This window comes from Triturus cristatus, chromosome 2_2 (assembly GCF_964204655.1).
Source record: "Triturus cristatus chromosome 2_2, aTriCri1.1, whole genome shotgun sequence".
Classification (NCBI taxonomy): domain Eukaryota; kingdom Metazoa; phylum Chordata; class Amphibia; order Caudata; family Salamandridae; genus Triturus; species Triturus cristatus.
Window position 1 is genome coordinate 1,201,325,517 of NC_140582.1, and position 20,171 is coordinate 1,201,345,687.

Consider the following 20,171-nt stretch of genomic DNA (forward strand, 5'->3'; position numbering starts at 1 on the left):
AAGGCTTTGAGGAAAGAATCGGGCCTACTTGCCTGAACTGTAAAAATGGAGTACCTTAGCCATATAAAGTCGGTGGCTTTTCATACTTAGGAATTGAATATCCAGCCCATTGATGGCGGATCTGACAGAGAACATGTCGACGGTAGACACACATATGTTTGCGTCTTGGAAACTGGAACTGGAGGGAACATACATGTACTTGTGACATGCACATAGAATCGTTGGGGTCCAAGATAGGGGACATAACTGATCAGGAAAATCCACATTTCCACATTATGACGGATCATTGGTGTCGCAAGGAGGGTACAATGAAAAGTGACGCATCGCTGCTGTCACGCAGTGATGTGTCACTTTTCATAAATGAGGCCCAAGGTTTCTTGGATTTCCTTACTTCTACAGAAGCCTCTCCTCATTTTATCCTTCTGCGCTAGAAAGCGCCGCGCAGCCTCTCCTCATTTTATCCTTCTGTGCTAGAAAGCACCTCGCAGCCTCTCCTCATTTTATCCTTCTGTGCTAGAAAGCGCCGCGCGGTCTCTCATCGTGTTATCCTTCTGTGCTAGAAAGCACCTCGCAGCCTCTCCTCATTTTATCCTTCTGTGCTAGAAAGCACCTTGCAGCCTCTCCTCATTTTATCCTTCTGTGCTAGAAAGCGCCGTGCGGTCTCTCCTCATTTTATCCTTCTGTGCTAGAAAGCACCTCGCAGCCTCTCCTCATTTTATCCTTCTGTGCTAGAAAGCACCTTGCAGCCTCTCCTCATTTTATCCTTCTGTGCTAGAAAGCGCCGTGCAGCCTCGCCTCATTTTATCCTTCTGTGCTCGAAAGCACCTTGCAGCCTCTCCTCATTTTATCCTTCTGTGCTAGAAAGCGCCTTGCAGCCTCTCCTCATTTTATCCTTCTGTGCTAGAAAGCACCTTGAAGCCTCTCCTCATTTTATCCTTCTGTGCTAGAAAGCACCTCGCAGCCTCTCCTCATTTTATCCTTCTGTGCTAGAAAGCACCTTGAAGCCTCTCCTCATTTTATCCTTCTGTGCTAGAAAGCACCTCGCAGCCTCTCCTCATTTTATCCTTCTGTGCTAGAAAGCACCTTGCAGCCTCTCCTCATTTTATCCTTCTGTGCTAGAAAGCACCTCGCAGCCTCTCCTCATTTTATCCTTCTGTGCTAGAAAGCACCTCGCAGCCTCTCCTCATTTTATCCTTCTGTGCTAGAAAGCGCCGCGCAACCTCTCCTCATTTTATCCTTCTGTGCTAGAAAGCGCCGCGCAACCTCTCCTCATTTCATAGCGCACTCAGCAGGCGGGGGATAAAGCTTGCTGTGAGTGTATGATTGGACTCCTCACCCGGTGACCGTGTGAAGGGAGTCGATCTCGTGTCACACGGTGGGCGTGAGTGTGCAGGTAACGGGTCCACTGTCGGTTTCTTTAAAGCGCTTCCACCGCTGGGGATCAAACAACTGCAGCGCCCCAAACTGAGCTTCACCGCTTTCCCACAATCCTTTGCGAAATATCTGCATACAAACCCTCCTTGCATTTGTGCTTCACCCCTAAAACTATGAATAACTTTTTTAATAAATCCTGTGTTCGCAGATTGTCCTGTACGTTTTTGTATCATACTCTCTAGTGTTAATCGTCACAAGTTGCAGACTCACACTAATATTACTGGGCGATAGTAGTTTTAGTTTCACACAACTAAACTAGGACTAGTTTCTGTTAATGTGATCCGTGTATCCAGGTGTGACGTTTCACTTGCACTTTGCGTGGCAGTGAAACTCATAGCTTGAATTTTTGACGGACGTTTTCTGGAGGAAACGCCTACATAGTAACGTAACGCGAGATGTTTATTACCTGTAATAGTTCGGGGATACAGATTACAAAGTCAATGATGATTTATAATGTTATTGTTTATTTCACTGATAATCAGCTGTGACCAGGACACACAATCAGCTTCTTTGTCCCTGCACATCTGTCGCCTCTTAAATCGAACGCACTTTCCTGTTTTGAGGAGAATGAAGACGACTGGAGAAAGAGGGGAGCCGCGTTGATCGATAAAGCAGGCTTTGTAGAGCAGAAGGATGAAATGAGGAGAAGGTGCACTGGGCTTTGTAGAGCAGAAGGATGAAATGAGGAGACGGATTACTTTCTTCACGAGAGGGGCGAGGACTCTGGAAGGAACAAAGCATCCTCCACTTATCTCATCTGCTTTACAGAGCAAAGCCCTCCTCCCCCTCCCCCCTACCCCCTCCTTCGACCCTCCTGAAGAAATGAACCCAACGTCTCCTCATTTCATCCTTCTCCCCATTTCACCCTTCCGATCTCTAGGGAAATGCTCGGCTTCTCTTCTTGAATCTTCTTTCTCCCCGAAGCAGGAGCGTGTTTGTGATCTAGAAGATATGAGGGGAGTAGAGTCAAAGGGGCTGGGACTGTCTGAGCCTGCGTGCACATATTAATAGCCTATGACGAGAGTAAAACAAGCATTGGCATAGCCAATAGGTCTCGCTTTTGGGACCTTAGAAGTATTTAGTTATGCAGCACAATATCCTTGGTGCAACCACATCAACTGTTGCATGGCTAAACACTTATAAGGTCCCAAAGGCAAGACCTATTGGCTATGCCAATGCTTGTTTTTCTTTCTGCCAGAAAGGAGAAGCATCTTATGCTTAAGGACTGCATCCAGGAAGACGGGTGAGGACGTGATTCGTTTTACTCAATGTAATTGGTGGACAGTCTGAAACTTACACCCTACTGGCCAAGCCACACCCTGGGTGAGCGTAAGAGACTGTAGAAAATGACGATTTAGGTAAAGTGGGAGGGCGGCAGAAGCCACAGATCGCCTCTGCCTGGCCTAGTATTGGCTCGAGGTTTTAACAGGACTTTAGGGTTAGCCAGAGCCAGGTACGACCCTTCAGCTGCTTCCACACCTCCGTGATAACTCTTAAAATGTCAGGCACTAGGCTCTTTGGTTGTGTCCAGGTCGGTGACCACATATGCAGTCATGTACGCCTACCTCCCACGTGACTCCCTTCCTGTGTGACGTCATCACCCAGTTAACGCGTTCACTTAAGCGAGACAATTGTCTCGTTCTTTAATCGTTGTGGGCAATTGGGAAGTTAGAGGCAATAATTGCAGATGAAAACCGCAGCAGGACGGGTTTTGTTCTGCTCCGTTATTAGAAGCCACCTATTTAGCTGTGCGTGGATAAAGGCCAACAAGACTCGCTTGTAAATTACAGACTAGACTTCATCACCGAGCATCTGTTTTTGAGTATTGTACCCCCTCCCCCACGCTATTTCAGGAGTGCCGATGGATGAGCAGTTGTGGCGAAGTAACACGCGCGCTGCTGGGCACCATTGATCCAGCGAGAGCAGACGAGCAGCCGCCGGCAGGAGGAGGCCTTTGACTTGGTTTGTTTTATTATGCATCAAAGGCGGGATTGCCATTTTGTGGACTTTTTGACCCAGCTGCTTAGGTGATTTGAGAGCATCGGAATAACAAGACAAGCCCGGCGGAGCATGGCCCGCGCGCTTGGCGGGGCCGGGGGAGCGCATTCCAGACGAGGGAGCGGAGCCTTTGAAGTAGGATGCCAAACGGATTGCATGGCGGCACGATGCACGTGATTGTGCGCATGCTCGCCATGCAATGCACTTTTGGGAGCACTTTTGGGAGCCCCTTACTATAGTCTCGCATCACGATCGCTTACGCGATAGCTAGGCGAGACCTAAATATGTCTGTAAAGCATCTACATAGCAGCTCAGGTATTCAATCGGCCACAGTTTATTTTACCTCTAGCGTCTCCAATTTCTTTAATTTTAGAATACTTTAGTGGTTAAATGTACCATAAATTCAAAAATTATTCTCACCACCATGCGATGTGCGAGTGATTATTCACCCCTGAATCAAACCATGATACAACAATGAAAATTTGACTGTAGCGCGAACCCCAAAAATATAGGGGCATATCAGCAACACCCGGCGATAATTATCGCTCAGCGCTCTTAGCGTGAGGATAATTATCGCCGGGTAACGTGGATTTTTATCGCTGAGATAGCGTGCTATTAGCAACGCTTATCTCCTCAGCGATAAAAATCCTCACGCTAACTGCCTAACGTGAGATTATCGCTGGAAACCCAGCGATAATCTCACGCAATGTGGCATTAGCTAGTTGATAGGGACTCACAAACTTAGCCATGATATCCACCTTCCATGGGATATCAAGGCTAAGTCAGTCCTGAAGCAGGCGTAAGGAAAGTAGCGATAACAGGGGTTATCGCTACATTTCCTGACGCTATGCTTCATAGCGTGGGGCTTGATGATAGGAGAAATGTCGCTTAGCGACATTTCTCCTGTCATGTTAGGTCAGGAACGCCCACTTTGCATCTCATTCGAGATGCAAACCTGGGCGTTAGGAATCCCCACGCTAAAGCAAGGTTTCACGCGTTAGCGTGGCCTTGCTAATTAGGCGATAAAATTATCGCCGCTTTTCGGCCGAAAAAGCGGCGATAATTTATTATCGCCAGCTTGTAAATATGCCCCATAGGGGCATATTATCAAGGACCGACGTTAGGGTTATCGCCGCTTTATTGGCAGAAAACTGCTGCTAAAGCGGCGATAATGGGCTTGATAATATGCCGTAGAGTATTTCCATAGAAGACCATGTTCTGGTGTGAACATGAGCTTCTATTGGAATTCTCTGCGGCATATTATCAAGCCCATTATCGCCGCTTTAGCGGCAGTTTTCTGCCGATGAAGCGGCGACAATTTTAACGCCGGACCTTGATAATATGCCCCATAATCATCAGATAATGTTAGCGCGAGGCTGCAACTTGTTACGATCAACAATGGTGAGTGTGGTACAAAAACGTTCAACATAATCAGTATATACAGGATTCATTAAAATGGTTATTTATGCCTCAAGGAGTGAAAGAGACACGCAATGAGGGTTTGTATGCAGATATTGCGCAAAGGATTGTGGAAAGGCGGTGTTGCTAACAGTCTTTGGGCTCTGCAAAGTTGTTTCTTCACCAGCGGTGGAAGCACATTAAAGAAACAGCATGGACCCATGACCTGCACAGCTGCCAAGGTTTCAGATTGCTCACCTGTGACATTTTCACAGTTTCTGTGTACTTATGAGTGACAATCAACCACTATAGGTGACACTTTCCCACAAGCAAAATCAAGCAATGAAGACCATGGAAACAGTTAAATATCAGAAATTATACCCATACGAGCATCGAGAAACTCTAAGGGGCATATCAACAATGAGGCGCCGCAATAATTTTATCACCTAATTAGCAAGGTCACGCTAACGTGTGAAACCTTGCTTTAGCGTACAGAATCTTAACGCCCAGCTTTGCATCTCTAATGAGATGCAAAGTGGGCGTTCCTAACCTGACATAACAGGAGAAGCTTTGCATCTCTAATGAGATGCAAAGTGGGCGTTCCTGACCTGACATGACAGGAGAAATGTCGCTAAGCGACATTTCTCCTATCATCAAGCCCCACACAATGAAGCATAGCAGCAGGAAAAGTAGCGATAACCCCTGTTATCGCTACTTTCCTTACGCCTGCTTCAGGACTGACTTAGACATGATATCCTATGGAAGGTGGATATCATGGCTAAGTTTGTGAGTCCCTATCAACAAGCTAACACCACATTTCATGAGATTATCGCTGGGTTTCCAGCGATAATCGCACGTTAGGCAGTTAGCGCTAGGATTTGTATCGCTTTTGAGATAAGCGGTGCTAATAGCACGCTATCTCAGCGATAAAAATCCACGCTAGCCGGCGATAATTATCCTAGCGCTAAGTGCGCTTAGCGATAATTATCGCCGGTTGTTGTTGATATGCCCCTAAAATGTTGAAACTGCTGCAAAGAAGCTGAAATATAAGGGCACTAGTAAGCTCATTGTACTGTAAACAATTTTGTAACCATGGGGCATATTATCAAGAAACGGCGTTAAAATTATCGCCGCTTTAGCACGGCAATAATCGGCTTGATAATATGCCCTCGAGAATTTCCATTGAAGCCCATGTTCTGGTGTAAACCTGGGCCTCTATTGGAATTCTCTGCGGCATATTATCAAGCCCAATATCGCCGCTTTAGCGGCCGTTTTTTCTGCCGCTAAAGTGGCGATACTTTTAACGCCGTGCTTGATAATATGCCACCATGATATTAAACAAATTTATCTTTCATTAACGTTCTGTGTAGATATGCAAACACGTGCAGTTAAGCACAAAAAAATACTTACCGGATGCAACAGACTGACACTTAGAGGGCTTATATATGAGCCCCTGCGTCACTTCTCATAAATGAGGCCCTTACATTATAAGTAAGCAATGTGCTATTAAAGCCAATGGGCATTATTTATGAGAAGTGTCGCATATATGAGTGAAAGCAGCGACATGTCTCAGTGCACCTTCCTTGCGACACCTAGGATGCGTCATTTTTACTGTATGACGCATCGTGTCGCAAGGAGTTACAGATACGTCAGTATTACTGACGTATCTTTTGGCATATTGCTGGAGTTGTGTCGGAAGTTTGACGCAACTCCAGCAATGTTCCTGTCACATGGGGCAAGCCCGTTGTGAAAGGGCCTGCGTCACCCTTACGTCTGCCATGAGTCAAGCGTAAGGTTTTGATGCATTGGTGTCCTAGAAGTGGCGCACTGAAATCTCATAGATTTCACTGCGCCACTCTTACGACCCTTTCTTGCGGGGAACGCCCGCCCTGCATACATTATACCTGGCACAGGTATACTCTAGCGCAGGGGTTTACGAAGTGACATTTCTGCCTCGATGCATCACTTCGTAAATATGGCGCAACATGGCGTATTATTTACGCCGCCGCTGCATCACTAAAAGTGACGCACCGGCGGGGCAAAAGTGACGCAAGGGCTCATAAATAAGCCCCCAAGTATCACACATTCCCAAATGGACACAACTATCAACGTCAAACAGCAGAGTGGACAGACATCAGAGACTCATTGTTTCTAAGCCGGCATTAGCACAGGTGGTGCCCGGTGCAAAAATCTTTTTTGGCTCCCCACCGGACCTCTTTTTTCACTGATTCCCTTACTACTACCCTCCATCAGTGCCTGCCATCCCTACTTAGCCCCTCTCTCACATGCATTTGATTTGTTTTATAATCAATCAATCAATCATAGCATTTGTAAAGCGCACTACATACCCGTCAGGGTCTCAAGGCGCCGGGGGGGGGGGTGGGGATGAAAGCTGCTACTGTTCGAAGAGCCAGGTCTTGAGAAGTCTTCTGAAGGTCAGAAGGTCTTTGGTCTACCGTAGGCGGATGGGGAGGGTGTTTCATGTCTTGGCGGCAATGTGGGAGAATGATCTGGCGCCAGCGGTCACTCTTCGGATGCGGGGGACGGTGTCGAGGGCGCGCTCTGCGGAGCGAAGCTGGCGGGTGGGGGTGGAGAGGCTGAGTCGGCTGTTGAGGTACGTTGGTCCGGTGTTGTGGAGTGCCTTGTGTGTGTGGGTGAGGAGTTTGAAGGTTATCCTCTTGTTGACAGGGAGCCAGTGCAGGTCTCTCAGGTGGGGTGTGATGTGGCTGCGGCGAGGGATGTCGAGGATCAGGCGTGCGGAGGCGTTCTGGATGCGTTGAAGCCGTTTCAGGAGTTTTGGCAGGGCTCCTGCGTAGAGTGCATTTCCGTAGTCCAGTCTACTGCTGAAGAGGGCCTGGGTGACCGTCCTTCTCGTTTCAGTGGGGATCCACTTGAAGATCCCGCGAAGCATGTGGAGGGTGTTGAAGCAGGAGGAGGACACAGCGTTGACCTGCTTCGTCATGGAGAGGGTAGAGTCGAGGATGACCCCTAGGTTGCGTGCGTGGTTGGTGAGTGTTGGGGGTGTTCCTAGTGCAGTCGGCCACCAGAGGTCTTCCCAGGCCGATGGGGTGGATCCGAGGATGAGGACCTCTGTCTTGTCCGAGTTCAGCTTCAGTCAGCTGTTCCTCATCCAGACGGCGACGGCCTTCATTCCTTCGTGGAGGTTGGTTTTGACTGTGTGGGGGTCCTTGCTGCGGGAGAGCATCAGCTGGGTGTCGTCGGCGTAGGAGATGATGTTGTGGTCCTGCCGTCGTGCGACGTGGGCAAGCCGTGCCGTGTAGACGTTGAACAACGTTGGGCTGAGGGATGAGCCTTGGGGTACGCCGCAGATGATCCCGATGGCTTCAGAGTGGAAGGGGGGGAGGTGGACGCTCTGTGTTCTTTCAGAGAAGAAGGAGGAGGTCCAGTCCAGGGCCTTCTCTTGGATTCCGGCGTCGTAGAGGTGTGTTCGTAGTGTGCGTTGGCAGACCGTGTCGAAGGTGGCTGACAGGTCCAGGAGGATGAGGGCAAGGGTTTCTCTGTTGTCTAGCAGGGTCCTGATGTCATCGGTGGCCAGCGATGAGGGCAGTTTCGGTGCTGTGGTTGCTGCGGAACCCGGACTGGGACGGGTCCAGGATGCTGTTCTCCTCGTGGAAGCTTGTCAGTTGTTTGTTGATGGCCTTTTCGATGGTCTTCGCCGGGAAAGGGAGCAGGGAGATGAGTCGGAAGTACTTGAGGTCCTTGGGGTCCGCCTTGGGTTTCTTGAGTAAGGCGTTGATCTCTGTGTGCTTCCAGTTCTCCGGGAAGGTCGCTGTCTCGAAGGAGATGTTGATGGTTTTCCGGAGATAGGGTGAGATGGTGCTGCTGGCTTTGTTGAAGATGTGATGTGGGCAGGGGTCTTCCGGGGATCCGGAGTGGACGGTATTCATGATCTTGATGGTGTCGTCATCGTTGATGTTGGTCCAGGCGAGCAGGCGGTTGGTGCGGGTGGTGGTCGTGGGAGCGGGGATCTCATTTGTTGCCGGGGTGGTGACGGCGTTGAAGCTGTTGTGGATGTCTGCGATCTTGCGATGGAAGAAGGTGGCCAGCGAGTCGCACAGGTCTTGTGAAGGTGGGATGTCGTTGGTGTTGGAGCTGGGTTGGAGAGTTCCTTCACGATGTTGAAAAACTCTTTGCTGTTGTGTGTGTTGTTGTCTAGGTGGTCTTTGAAGGAGATCCTTTTGGCGGAACTGATGAGGTGGTAGTGCCTGCGGGTGGCGTTCTTGTGTGCTGTTAGCTTTCCGGTGTTCATTCAGGGATCCAGTTTTTTTCGAGTTTTGGAAAGGATCGCTTAGAGGCCTGGAGGTCTTCGGGGAACCCGCTGGCTTTCTTGCTGGTGTGGGTGTTGGAGGGCTTCTTGAGTGGGGAGAGGGAGTTGGCGCAGTCGCTGATCCACTGTCTAAGATTGCGAGCGGCGGTGTCGGGGTCATTTGGATATGCGGGTGGGCTCCGGGCGAGGGTGGTGGAAAGCTGGTCTTGGGTGACTTTGCTCCAGCAGCGGCGTGGCATCTGTTGGGTGCGGTGGTGCGTGGTGGGTTTCCGGAAGGTGAAGTGGATGCAGCGGTGATCGGTCCAGTGGAGCTCGGTGGTGTGGTTGAAGGAGACGTGGGAGCTTGCGGAGAAGATGGGGTCAAGCGTGTGGGCGGCGGAGTGGGTGGGTGTAGCTGCTCAAACTAGTGCAGAGAGTCAGAGCACTTTACATCACACACATATTATACAGAGACAATCATTCGTGGGTAATTCATTCTAGGAAATATTATATAAAGCAGTGAAGATTACAAGATGTAGGAATGAGTATCACATATCATCCATACTAGTAGGCAGTATATTTTAGGAGTGTTTGGTCTGGAGAAGGAACGTACCACAGTGGTTGGGCTTGGCTTTACTATTAAGATTGCATTTCTACCTAAATTAACTTTTTTTGCCAAACTAGGATAATGAAAGACTGGGTGGGAAAACATAACTTTATAACTAGGGCTCCCGTGTTTTATGGTATTTATGTTTTTTAACATTTCAGTCTGTATTTATCCATTTTTATTTTCAGTCCTTTGTATCTGTATTTATCCATATCTATTTTGTTTTTTGCATATAAATGTAGTTGTAAAACTGAACATTTCCATATTTATTTAAAATGATAGACATGCACTCATACTTTGATGTCTGTCGTGTTTTAGCTATTGAAGGGGCATATTATCAAGGACGGCGTTAAAAATTATCTCCGGTTTAGTGGCAGAAAACTGCCACTAAAACGGCGAAAATGGGCTTGATAATATGCTCTATGGAATTCCCATCGCAGCCCATGTTCTGGTGTGAACATGGGCTTCTATGGGAATTCTCCAGGTAATATTATCAAGGCCATTATCGCCGCATCAGCGGCAATTTTCTGCCGCTAAACCGGCAATAATGTTAACGCCGCATATTCACTGTGAGGGGTTTTGGAAAACAGGATAAATGGCGCTGAGGCAGGTAAACGGTAAGGTACAGCAAGAGAAAAGAAGAACAATGACTTCACGGTGCAAACAGGTCAGGGGAAGACCCAAAACCCCTGTGTAAGGTGTGGGCAAAAACCCATGCCAAAACAATTATCAACAAGTCCTGTGCACACGTTTACGATAAATAAGACATTCACAGAATAGTCAAAGTAGTTCAACACTTGTCGTTCTGTGAATGTTGTTTTAATTCAAGATGTGTTCATCAATACAAAGAGCGCCAGCCGACACGTGTTTCGTCAACAGGTAGAAACCTGTGACCCTTCAGGGCTGATGTAAGTGAGTCAGGGATGGAAATCGAGATGTTGGTGAAACTTCAAAAGGATCCGAGGTAGAAAACGGGTGTTCGAATCACAGAAACTGGAGTAAACAGATCTCACGGGCGGATACGACCGTGTACCAATGGAGCCTGGTGTAGGCGGGTAAAGAACAAGAGTGTCTCACTCGCCGTCCTGGATAATATGCCCCCAAGTTGCCAAATTGTTCCGAAAAGTACATCCACTGGCAAATATTAGCATTATACCACAAATGTATGTTGGCAAATGCAGTTATTTAAAGACATTTCATCATGTTTTTTAATTTGTCATGCTGTCCATCTGCCCAGCTGTTGGGCTATAATTCATGAAAGGCAGCACAAAGAGTCACATAAAAGAAGCACATTTTCTGTGTTTATCAATTCTTAAAAATAAATGCAGACAGAGAACACATTGTTTTCTGTCTGTATTTTTCTATAAAAATCCGTAAAAACGGAAAACAGGGTACCTTAGTTATTACCCATAAAGCTGCTCAGCCTAGATCCTTTCAATTTATTTCAGGAATGCCCCCCTGTGTGCTGCTACTGCCACCAAAATAAATTAAGAGTGAAGCCTGAGAAGCTTTAGAAAGGGCTTTTCTGTAGCCCCGGGGAGTCCCCGTGCACACCCGACAGACGCACACAAGCAAAGCGCTCCTTGTTCAGTGTACCGGCGTCTGCTGCGGAGGTGGTACGGCACAAGGCGTTTGCATCTCAATAGAACGCAAGGCTTTTGCTGGCTGATTTTGCTTTGCCCCTGAAATGCCCTGGGAAGGATTCCACAGTTTAATAAAAGGACTGTGCACTGTTTGTAAACTAATTAAAAGAAATGCACTGGTTTAGCCCTGTGCTCATAAAATAATGTGCAATATTTTAATCAGTAATGTGTCTTACTAATATATCTACTGACGTCCCTGCTCTTTTCCAGGTCCTGGGGCTCACATACACTGGCTCTGGGAGCATGCCTAAACCTAAATGTGTTTCTCTAAAGATGAAAGTGAACATCATCAAGATTCCAACAGATAAAAACAAACCAACATAAGGCAAAACTGAAATCAGGACACCATGCTAACGCATGAACATTAAACACTTGTTGCAAGTACATCCTGGTATCTCCCCCGTGAGTGACTTGACAACTTGTACATTTGCAATTTTTTCTGTTTGTATTTCTTATGTAACTCATGTCCTTGTGTAACGCAACTGGTTCTTTTGTAAAGCGCTCTGACACCTTCGGGTAATGTTCGCGCTATATAAAATAGCATTAAATAAATAAATAAATCCTGTGTGTGTGCCAATATTAAAAGAGCAACCCTTTTGATTGCCGGCCGAGCGTTCTGACTTTGTTTTGTTCAAATAAATGCAGTGCCTCATGATATAATAAAGTCGGAGGAGTTCTAATTAAGCGTGACTAACGCATTTTAATGTGGTGATGCGGTCATCTGCATTAAAATGCGTTAGTCTAACTTCTGATGCATGATACTTGGCAGGGCTGTATCTGCCAACTCACTCCCACTGTGTGTGACACAATATTGGCCCCCTTCACATGATCACCTGGTGAGGAGCCGAAATCAGCAACCCTCAGAAATCTTTTGGGGCATATTTAAAAGGTGAGGCCCCTAACACCACTGGAACATCATTAAAAGTGACATTCTTGTGGCGATGGGGCTTGTAAATATGCCCCCAAGGGCCATATGTACAAGAGAAGTGGCAGAGACGGCGTGAGGTCGGGAAGGTGTACGGGCGCCTTTTCCTACGAGGAACTGTCTCAAGGGACCCACAGCCGATTCGCATAGGGAATTCTTCCTGCTTTTCTTGGAATACTACTTCCACGCTCTCCTAAGTGACACTAGATTAATAATTATAGGCCACACACCTTCTTTGCTTATCACAAAATAGCTTTCCGGTCCTGAAGAAGTGCATGGGATCTCCTCCTGAGACCGTGATATAGCGCGAAACATGTTGATCTAGGGGTATGGTATTTATTTAGCTACATAGGGCCGTTATATCCCTCACAGCAGCACCACCTTTTTGTTTTTTTTTACTAATGACAGAGGGACCCCCTTTTTTCAATAAATTCTTCAAGCACCTCTCCATTCATTTTTTAACTTCACGCTAGGACACCACTGCCACTTACCCCAAACAACCATACGGCTTTATTGAAAATATCTCCGAAAAAGTGACTCTTCGGGGGACCCGTAGGGCATTGCAGTGCCGGCCCGACGAAGAGCAATAGCCCAATGATGACGCATGACAACCTTCTGGGTGTGTGACGGCATCATGAACAGGACACACTGTCCCCCCCAAACACAGTAGTAGAATGACAAGAGCTCTTTACACTTTTTTCCAATGATAGGAACGATGACTCTTGTTGGTTATAAGGAGCGTGTTGTTACCCTTCCTGGCTTAATGACACGCTCTGCCACTTCTGATACGCACGGCTGCACCATATTTACAAGAATATGGTGAAACCCTGAGCGCAAGGGTGTCTGCGTGCAGGGGAAGATTGTTTATGCACAGGAAGGTCCCCTTCTTGCACATAAACAATCATGAAATGCTGTTTTGTAACTTTTATGAGTGCTGCTTAATGCAGCACACACAGAAGTTGCAAAACAGCTTCCTGTACATAAACAATCATTGGCCTTTTTCTGTTTTCTTGTGTGCTGCACAAAGTAGCACACATGAAAACAGCAAAAACAAGGAGAAATAAAACATTTCTCCTTGCTTCGCCAGGTTAAGACCAGGTTTTCCAGGGTCTTAATTCTGGCGCTGCCTCCTATTTACGCCTCTCTTGTAAATGGGAGGCAGCCTCAGAATCAATGGGTGTTGGAGTGGAACGCCCACCGCAATACCCATTGCCCTCCTCTTTCACGCTAAGCATAGCTTGAAAGGGGACAATGCAAACGCTGCAAAGTGGATGACGCAGATTTTATCCACCTTGGCTGGCTCTGCAAACCTATAGCGACGTACTGGTCACAGATAATGGGCATAGTGACCGAGATGATAGGGGTGGAGATTGCATGTACACTGGAGCTTATGTCTATTAGGCCTGCTGAAAATGATATCTGGGGCGTAAGTTAGCAGCGGTGGCCCTATTACTGTCTAAACGCCGAATATCAATCTGTTGGGGCGGGAAAAATGTACTATATAAAGAAAAGGCTGCCTATGTGATATGGTCTACTGTAAAACACAGCTGGAAAACTATGCAAAAGAGCTACCTGAAGCCTCACGACGGCGAGATATCTGGGCCCCATCTGTTGTTTATATGACGAATGCAAACTCAGATCTAACAGACTAATATATACAAATGTGGATAGTATAATATGCTGTGATCGATACCACGTGCTTTTACCTTTGTTCATTGTTAAGTACAAAGCGGCGATGGCCTCCCACGATAGAGGAATGGGCTATGTACAGATCAAGGAATCGCATAAGATGGAGATTGTTCTCACTGTTATTTTTTATGTTTATGCAGAATATTTGTCACTGCATTGCACAGCGGCACCATATGCTATGTAATCGGACATGTGTAACATGGCAATGTGGAACTGTAACAAATGTCCTCTGTGTTATCAAAATCAATAAAAAGAAAAATATTAGTAATAAAAAATAAATTTAAAAACAGCATAGCGTGAAAGGGGGCATTTTTTTCTATATCAAGGAATAGGAGAGCGAGGAATAGAGGGGGAACCGTCCCTATCGCCTGTATGAATCAAGTAAACAATGTGGACGTCCCCAGACCTGTGTGGGGATTGGACTCACTGTAGTTAATTTACAGTGCCAAGGAATCCTTCGATTCTTTTAAAAGAGCCCTCACACACCAACCTAGTTGGTCTCATGCTTCATCATCGGGGTCCCAACCGGGTGGCCGAATGCCGCCCAGTTGTGCTACGACGCCTGATTACAGCGGAGCAGGTGTGGTGCAGTGGTGTGATGAAGTGAAGTGTGAGTTAAAAATTCCTTTGAGAATCCTGACCATGGGAATTTTATTCGTGGTGGCCCAGGGTATGTTAAAAATGACGAAAGACAACTAGTGAAGTCATTAGTCTCTTAGTTGTCGACTTGGGTCAACATTTTTCGGCCCACAATTAAAGGTATGAGGGGCTTTCGTCAGGACCAGGTGAAAATTGTGAAAAAGTGGATGGCAAAATTACGCCATGTGTGTAGAATGGCCACAACACACTCGCTAAGGTGTGTAGGGAAAAATAGGAGTGTTTGGACGGCGCCAAACAACCGAAATTGAGGTACTTGTGAAATAAATGACAGACAAGACAAGACACATATAACAATTTTAGAAGCAACATTAAAAGAGCAATCTTTAGTCTGGGCAACATGTGCCTGTCAATTCATGGTGGGCACATACGTGAGTCCAAGAGGATAATGCCGGGTGATCAGGTGCTATAAAGGTACAAGAAGCATATGGCAATTAGCCGTTTTGTAGCGTAATAGTGCATGTTTATAGTGCAGGCGGTACGGGTTGCATGCTGGGCCGTGGTATAAAATACGTAATAAGGCTCAGGTCGACAGTTTGAGCCACGAGGGCATACTTCCAGTAGATGGTGTTGCATGGTGTGCTCATTACCAAGTGCCTATAGGTATGCCACTAAATCAACAAGTAGTTAGTTAAAAATGAAGGCATCAATCATACGGGATGAAAATCCAAAACATAGTTACACTAAATTGTAGTGTTAGGCAGCCGATCTGAGGCACGGGAGAGGAACTGCCTCTGGTCCCACTCTGCGGGGAGGAGTGAAAAGATGAAAGAATGAGGGGTCAGGTTAACCTGTAGCCCAAAGCTGTACTAATGTAGGTAAGCCTGGCTGGTGTAATTGCGCAGGGTGCCGTCGCGTCATGTAGTATGGGCGCTAGGTGCGAGAAGTCGCTATGCGCAGGCAAGACAGTGGCAGTTATGACACTGAAGATTAAAAATCAAGCGCGGGGTGAAAGTCTGAAGCGGGCGTGAGCGGTAACTTACTGGAGTCTGTTGGCGGTTCCCACTTTAAACCTACTGCGGCTCCCTGGGTCCCGGCTGCTAAAAGTTGGCGCTCCGGGAGACAGACTAAATGCAGAAGTGGCAGCACTGGGGTGAAACACACTGGCAGCCAAGTTTTGGAACTCTCTCCCACTGTCCATCCACAGCCTAAATAATTACTTGGCATTCCATAAGGCAACTAAGACTCCTCTTTTCCCCTCACTGTAGGTCCCTGTGCTTTTCCTGGTGGTCTTCTCCATTCGACTGTTATTAGCGCCGGGGCGCCCCTTTGCTGGGGCAGCCGTGTGCTCTATAAGCTATATAACATAACATAACAATAAGCCACGTTAGGTGGTTTAACGCCACCTTGTAAACATGTGGTAGATATCAACTCCACCAGAGCTTCGGAAATTGAAGCGCTCCAGCAGCGTTAGGCACTTGTAAATATGCCCCAGCATGTGTCCGACATAGAAAAGAAAAACAAGCAGGGGCGGCATCGGCTAAACATCCAGGGGCTCATTTACAAGCCCCGTGCGCCGCCAGTGCGTCACTTTTAATATGGAAAAAGTGACTCACGAGCGGCGCAAGTGGCTTGTAAATAAGCCCCCCAGTGATTCTGGGCAAGTCACTTAACAACATGAATGTGATCTTGTTTAAAGTAACAAAAAATGAATGTGAACTTGTGTAATGGGAGGGGCTAAAAAAAAACATTTAGAGGTTTGAAAAAAACCGCAATAGATTGGCAAGTGACAGCGCATGTGCGCTGCCCGCAGGCTAGAACTAAAAGGCATTCATCTACTCACGCTTTTTTAAAGCAGGTTGTTGATGTGCCAGCTTTGAAGCCTGCAGCCTGACCCAGAAGCACTTTTATAAACTGCAAAATAACACCAAATAATACAGACATCTTAACTGAAATACAACAATGTTGTGCTTTCAGGTGTACGTCACAAACTATCATGGGGCATATCAACAACAACCGGCGATAATTATCGCTAAGCGCACTTAGCGCTAGGATAATTATCGCCGGCTAGCGTTGATTTTTATCGCTGAGATAGCGTGCTATTAGCAACGCTTATCTCAATAGCGATAAAAATACTCACGCTAAGTGGCGAACGTGAGATTATCGCCGGAAACCCAGCGATAATCTCACGTTAGCTTGTTGATAGGGACAGACAAACTTAGCCATGATATCCCCCTTCCATAGGATATCATGGCTAAGTCAGAAAAATACCAGACGTAAAAAAGCAGCGTTAACAGCGGTTAGCGCTGCTTTTTTTGTCTCTAACAGGGTTAGCGATATTCTTGATAATAGGAGAAACGTCGCTTAGCGACATTTCTCCTATTATTTTACTCTGGAACGCCCCCTTTGCATCTCATTAGAGATGCAAGGGGAAGCGTAGAGTAAAAGGGTGCTAACATGCAAATTTGCATGTTAGCACCCTGTTGTTGATAGGGTGCTAGATTTATCTCTGCTTTTTTGGCTTTTAAAGCCAAAAAAGCAGAGATAAAGCCCTTGTTGATATGCCCCCATGTTCTCAGAATAACAATCCATCACCAAATCAAAGTAGAAACAGTTTTACTTACAAGTTCAAAAGATGCTTTTTTCTTAAAACTTTTTTCAAATATTCCACCATAACGGTCAATCATTGACACTCAAAGTGCAAATAAAAAAACATACATAGGTCGAAACTTGATCTGAAGAAGCACAAACTCATCTCCTTATTTATGAGGCCTTTCATCACTCTTACGCCGCTGGTGCATCACTTTTTGTGACGCTGAGGCAGCGTAAAAAATGTGCAATGTTGAGCCCTATTTACAAAGTGATGCATCTAGGCAGATGCGTCACTTTGTAAACCCCTGCGTCACATAATACCTGCATCAGGTATAATGTATGAAGGGTGGGCTTACCCCCAAAAAAGCCTGGTAGAAGTGGGGCAGTTAAATCTACAAGATTTCACTGCCCCACTTCTAAGACACAATTGCGTCAATATCTTACGCTTGCCTCACAGCAGGCGTAAGACTGACGCTGGCCCATTAATGCATGGGACTTGCCCCAAGCGAAAGGAAACATTGCTGAAGTTGCATCTGTTTTCAGACACACCGCAGCAATGCATCACTTTTGCACCTACAGACACGTCAGAAATACTGACATATCTGTAACTCCTTGCAACATGATGTGTCATACAGTAAATATGACGCATCCATGATTTCACAAGGAGGGAGCACTGAGAAAAGGCGCTTCTCTGTTTTCACGTAGCGATGCGTCACTTCTCATAAATAAAATATACCTCCATGGTTGGGGGTTGTCTTTTCTAATAAGAATTGATTTCTACTCAACTGAACCCTTTTTGCAACATTAGGATAATTAAAGACTGGGCCGAACTTAATTGGCCGATTTACAAGCCCCTTGCGCAGCTGGTGCGTCATGTTGTGTGACACACCGGCGGGCAACCTGCTGCATGATATTAACAAGCACAAGTAATGCCATCCTGCATGGCTTTACCTGTGCTTGTAAATATTGCCCCTTTTCACTAAACACTTTGGGGGATATGCACAATAGAAGTGGTGGAGTGAGGCGTTAAACTATTCCACGGCCTCATAAGGCCCGATTTTTCCGCTAGGCAATGGGCACAGGAACACACAGATACACTTTGTTCCCTACAAGCTGACATGATCGCTTCAAAACATTTACAGACACGTGTGAATATCTACAATCTAGTGATCCGTGTAGTTGCGGGTCAACCTGGGTACACATAGGTAACATATAATGAAGGCGAAACAGTACCCATAGCATACAAATCACACTTGTACAGAGATACAGATATTCTGACGGCCGTAGAGACTGCGGTAGTGAGAGAAAGAGCGCAGCCTCAGGAAAAACAAATAATTGTCGTGACTCTAGTACCGGCCTTAGAGGCTGCTACATAGGCAAGCATCCCAAATGCTAAAGCCTTACATCCGGGATGGATACAATGGGCTAATTCTCTCATTGCATCAGATGTAGAATATAGATACTACCCAAGTCTGAAACCACATGCATTCCTGCAATATGAACAAGAATATCCTCTACCAAATGAAATAATGCCTCTAGATCAGTATGAATACTTAATTTACACTGACCGATCTGCGCAGGCAGCCATAGAAAGTAAACAGCAATTCAGCGCGGCGTATGTGATGGCAAAAGGTTGTATGCAGGACTGCAAGATCCATCCAAGCTGTACAAAAACACAGTTCCTAGGGGAATGCACGGCTCAGCTGGCAGAATTAAAAGCTTTGATACTGGCATTGGTAAATACGGATCGAGAATTCCCCACACTAATTGTGTGTGAATCTTTTTACTGTGTCCAGTCATACAATGAAAATCTTCACTACTGGGGTTTAAAGATTCAAAAGGTGGCACAATTAAGCATAAAATGCTATCGGAACAGGTAGCTAAGTTGAAAAATGAACTACCAAGAACTCACGTGATACACACACTGAGTCATCAACGTGATGGCGTTCACGTTGAAGGGAATTCATTGGCTGATGAAGCTGCAAAGGGGGCAGTATAACTGCTTTGGTAGCTGCAATTACTCGTTCGAGAACGAGAATAGATGGACAGATAATTGTAGTTGTCACTGCTTCACGCACAAACAGCCCAGCAATACCGAAAGATTTTCTTCTCAAGTACTCCTACAAGTTAGATATAAACAACATTCCATATGCTCAGATTCCTGGAGTCGGGGATAGAGTAATACCAAACATGGATCGCAGATTAGATTTAATACTAGCTCCACACAAGGGTCTAGGTTCTGCACACACTGGAGTTCCCGCGACACTTTCTTTACTGAAACAACGCTATTGGTGGCCAGGATTACTAACACACACAAAGAACTTTGTCTTGAAGTGTGACGTTTGTCAACAGATGAAGGGCTCCACCGTGAAACGTCCTGCGCAGACACCTCTACCAATATCAGACAGACCATTAGCTTGCGCCTATCTGGACCACTGAGGCCCACTACACTCAGATGGGGCTTATAAATGTATCATGGTCAAAGTGGATTCATGCTCAAGATTCCTATGGGTGTGGCCTCAGCGCATGGCTGACGCTCAAACTGTTATAAAAGATTTGTGAGTCTTTATGAGATCATACGCGGTTGGCACATAAGATATTGACCCTGGCCCCACGTTTAGCTCTCTGGCTTACAAGGAAGCCATTGAAGGTTTGGGTGTGGCTCCTCACCGTACCATCCTGAAGGAAATTCGCTAGTGGAGAGGAAAAACCGGGACTTAAAGCAGTCTTTAAAAGCTAGGGTATTAGGTTCCGGTCACTCACCTATATGGGGTACAGCGTGTCCTCAATTATCTGACAAGAAGCTCTCTAGGTGGGTCACTCCTTACGAGGTTCTATTTGGGACGAGAATGTGGGTACCTGATCTTGATTGTGAAGGCACAGTGGATGATGAAAAACATTTTGACATCAATAAACGTTTAGCTGTTTTACAGGATCTGAATGTATCCAGGACACGACAAAGTAATGTCCATATAAAGCAGGGCGCCACTGGGGAAGTAAAATCAGTCACAGCAAGACCTG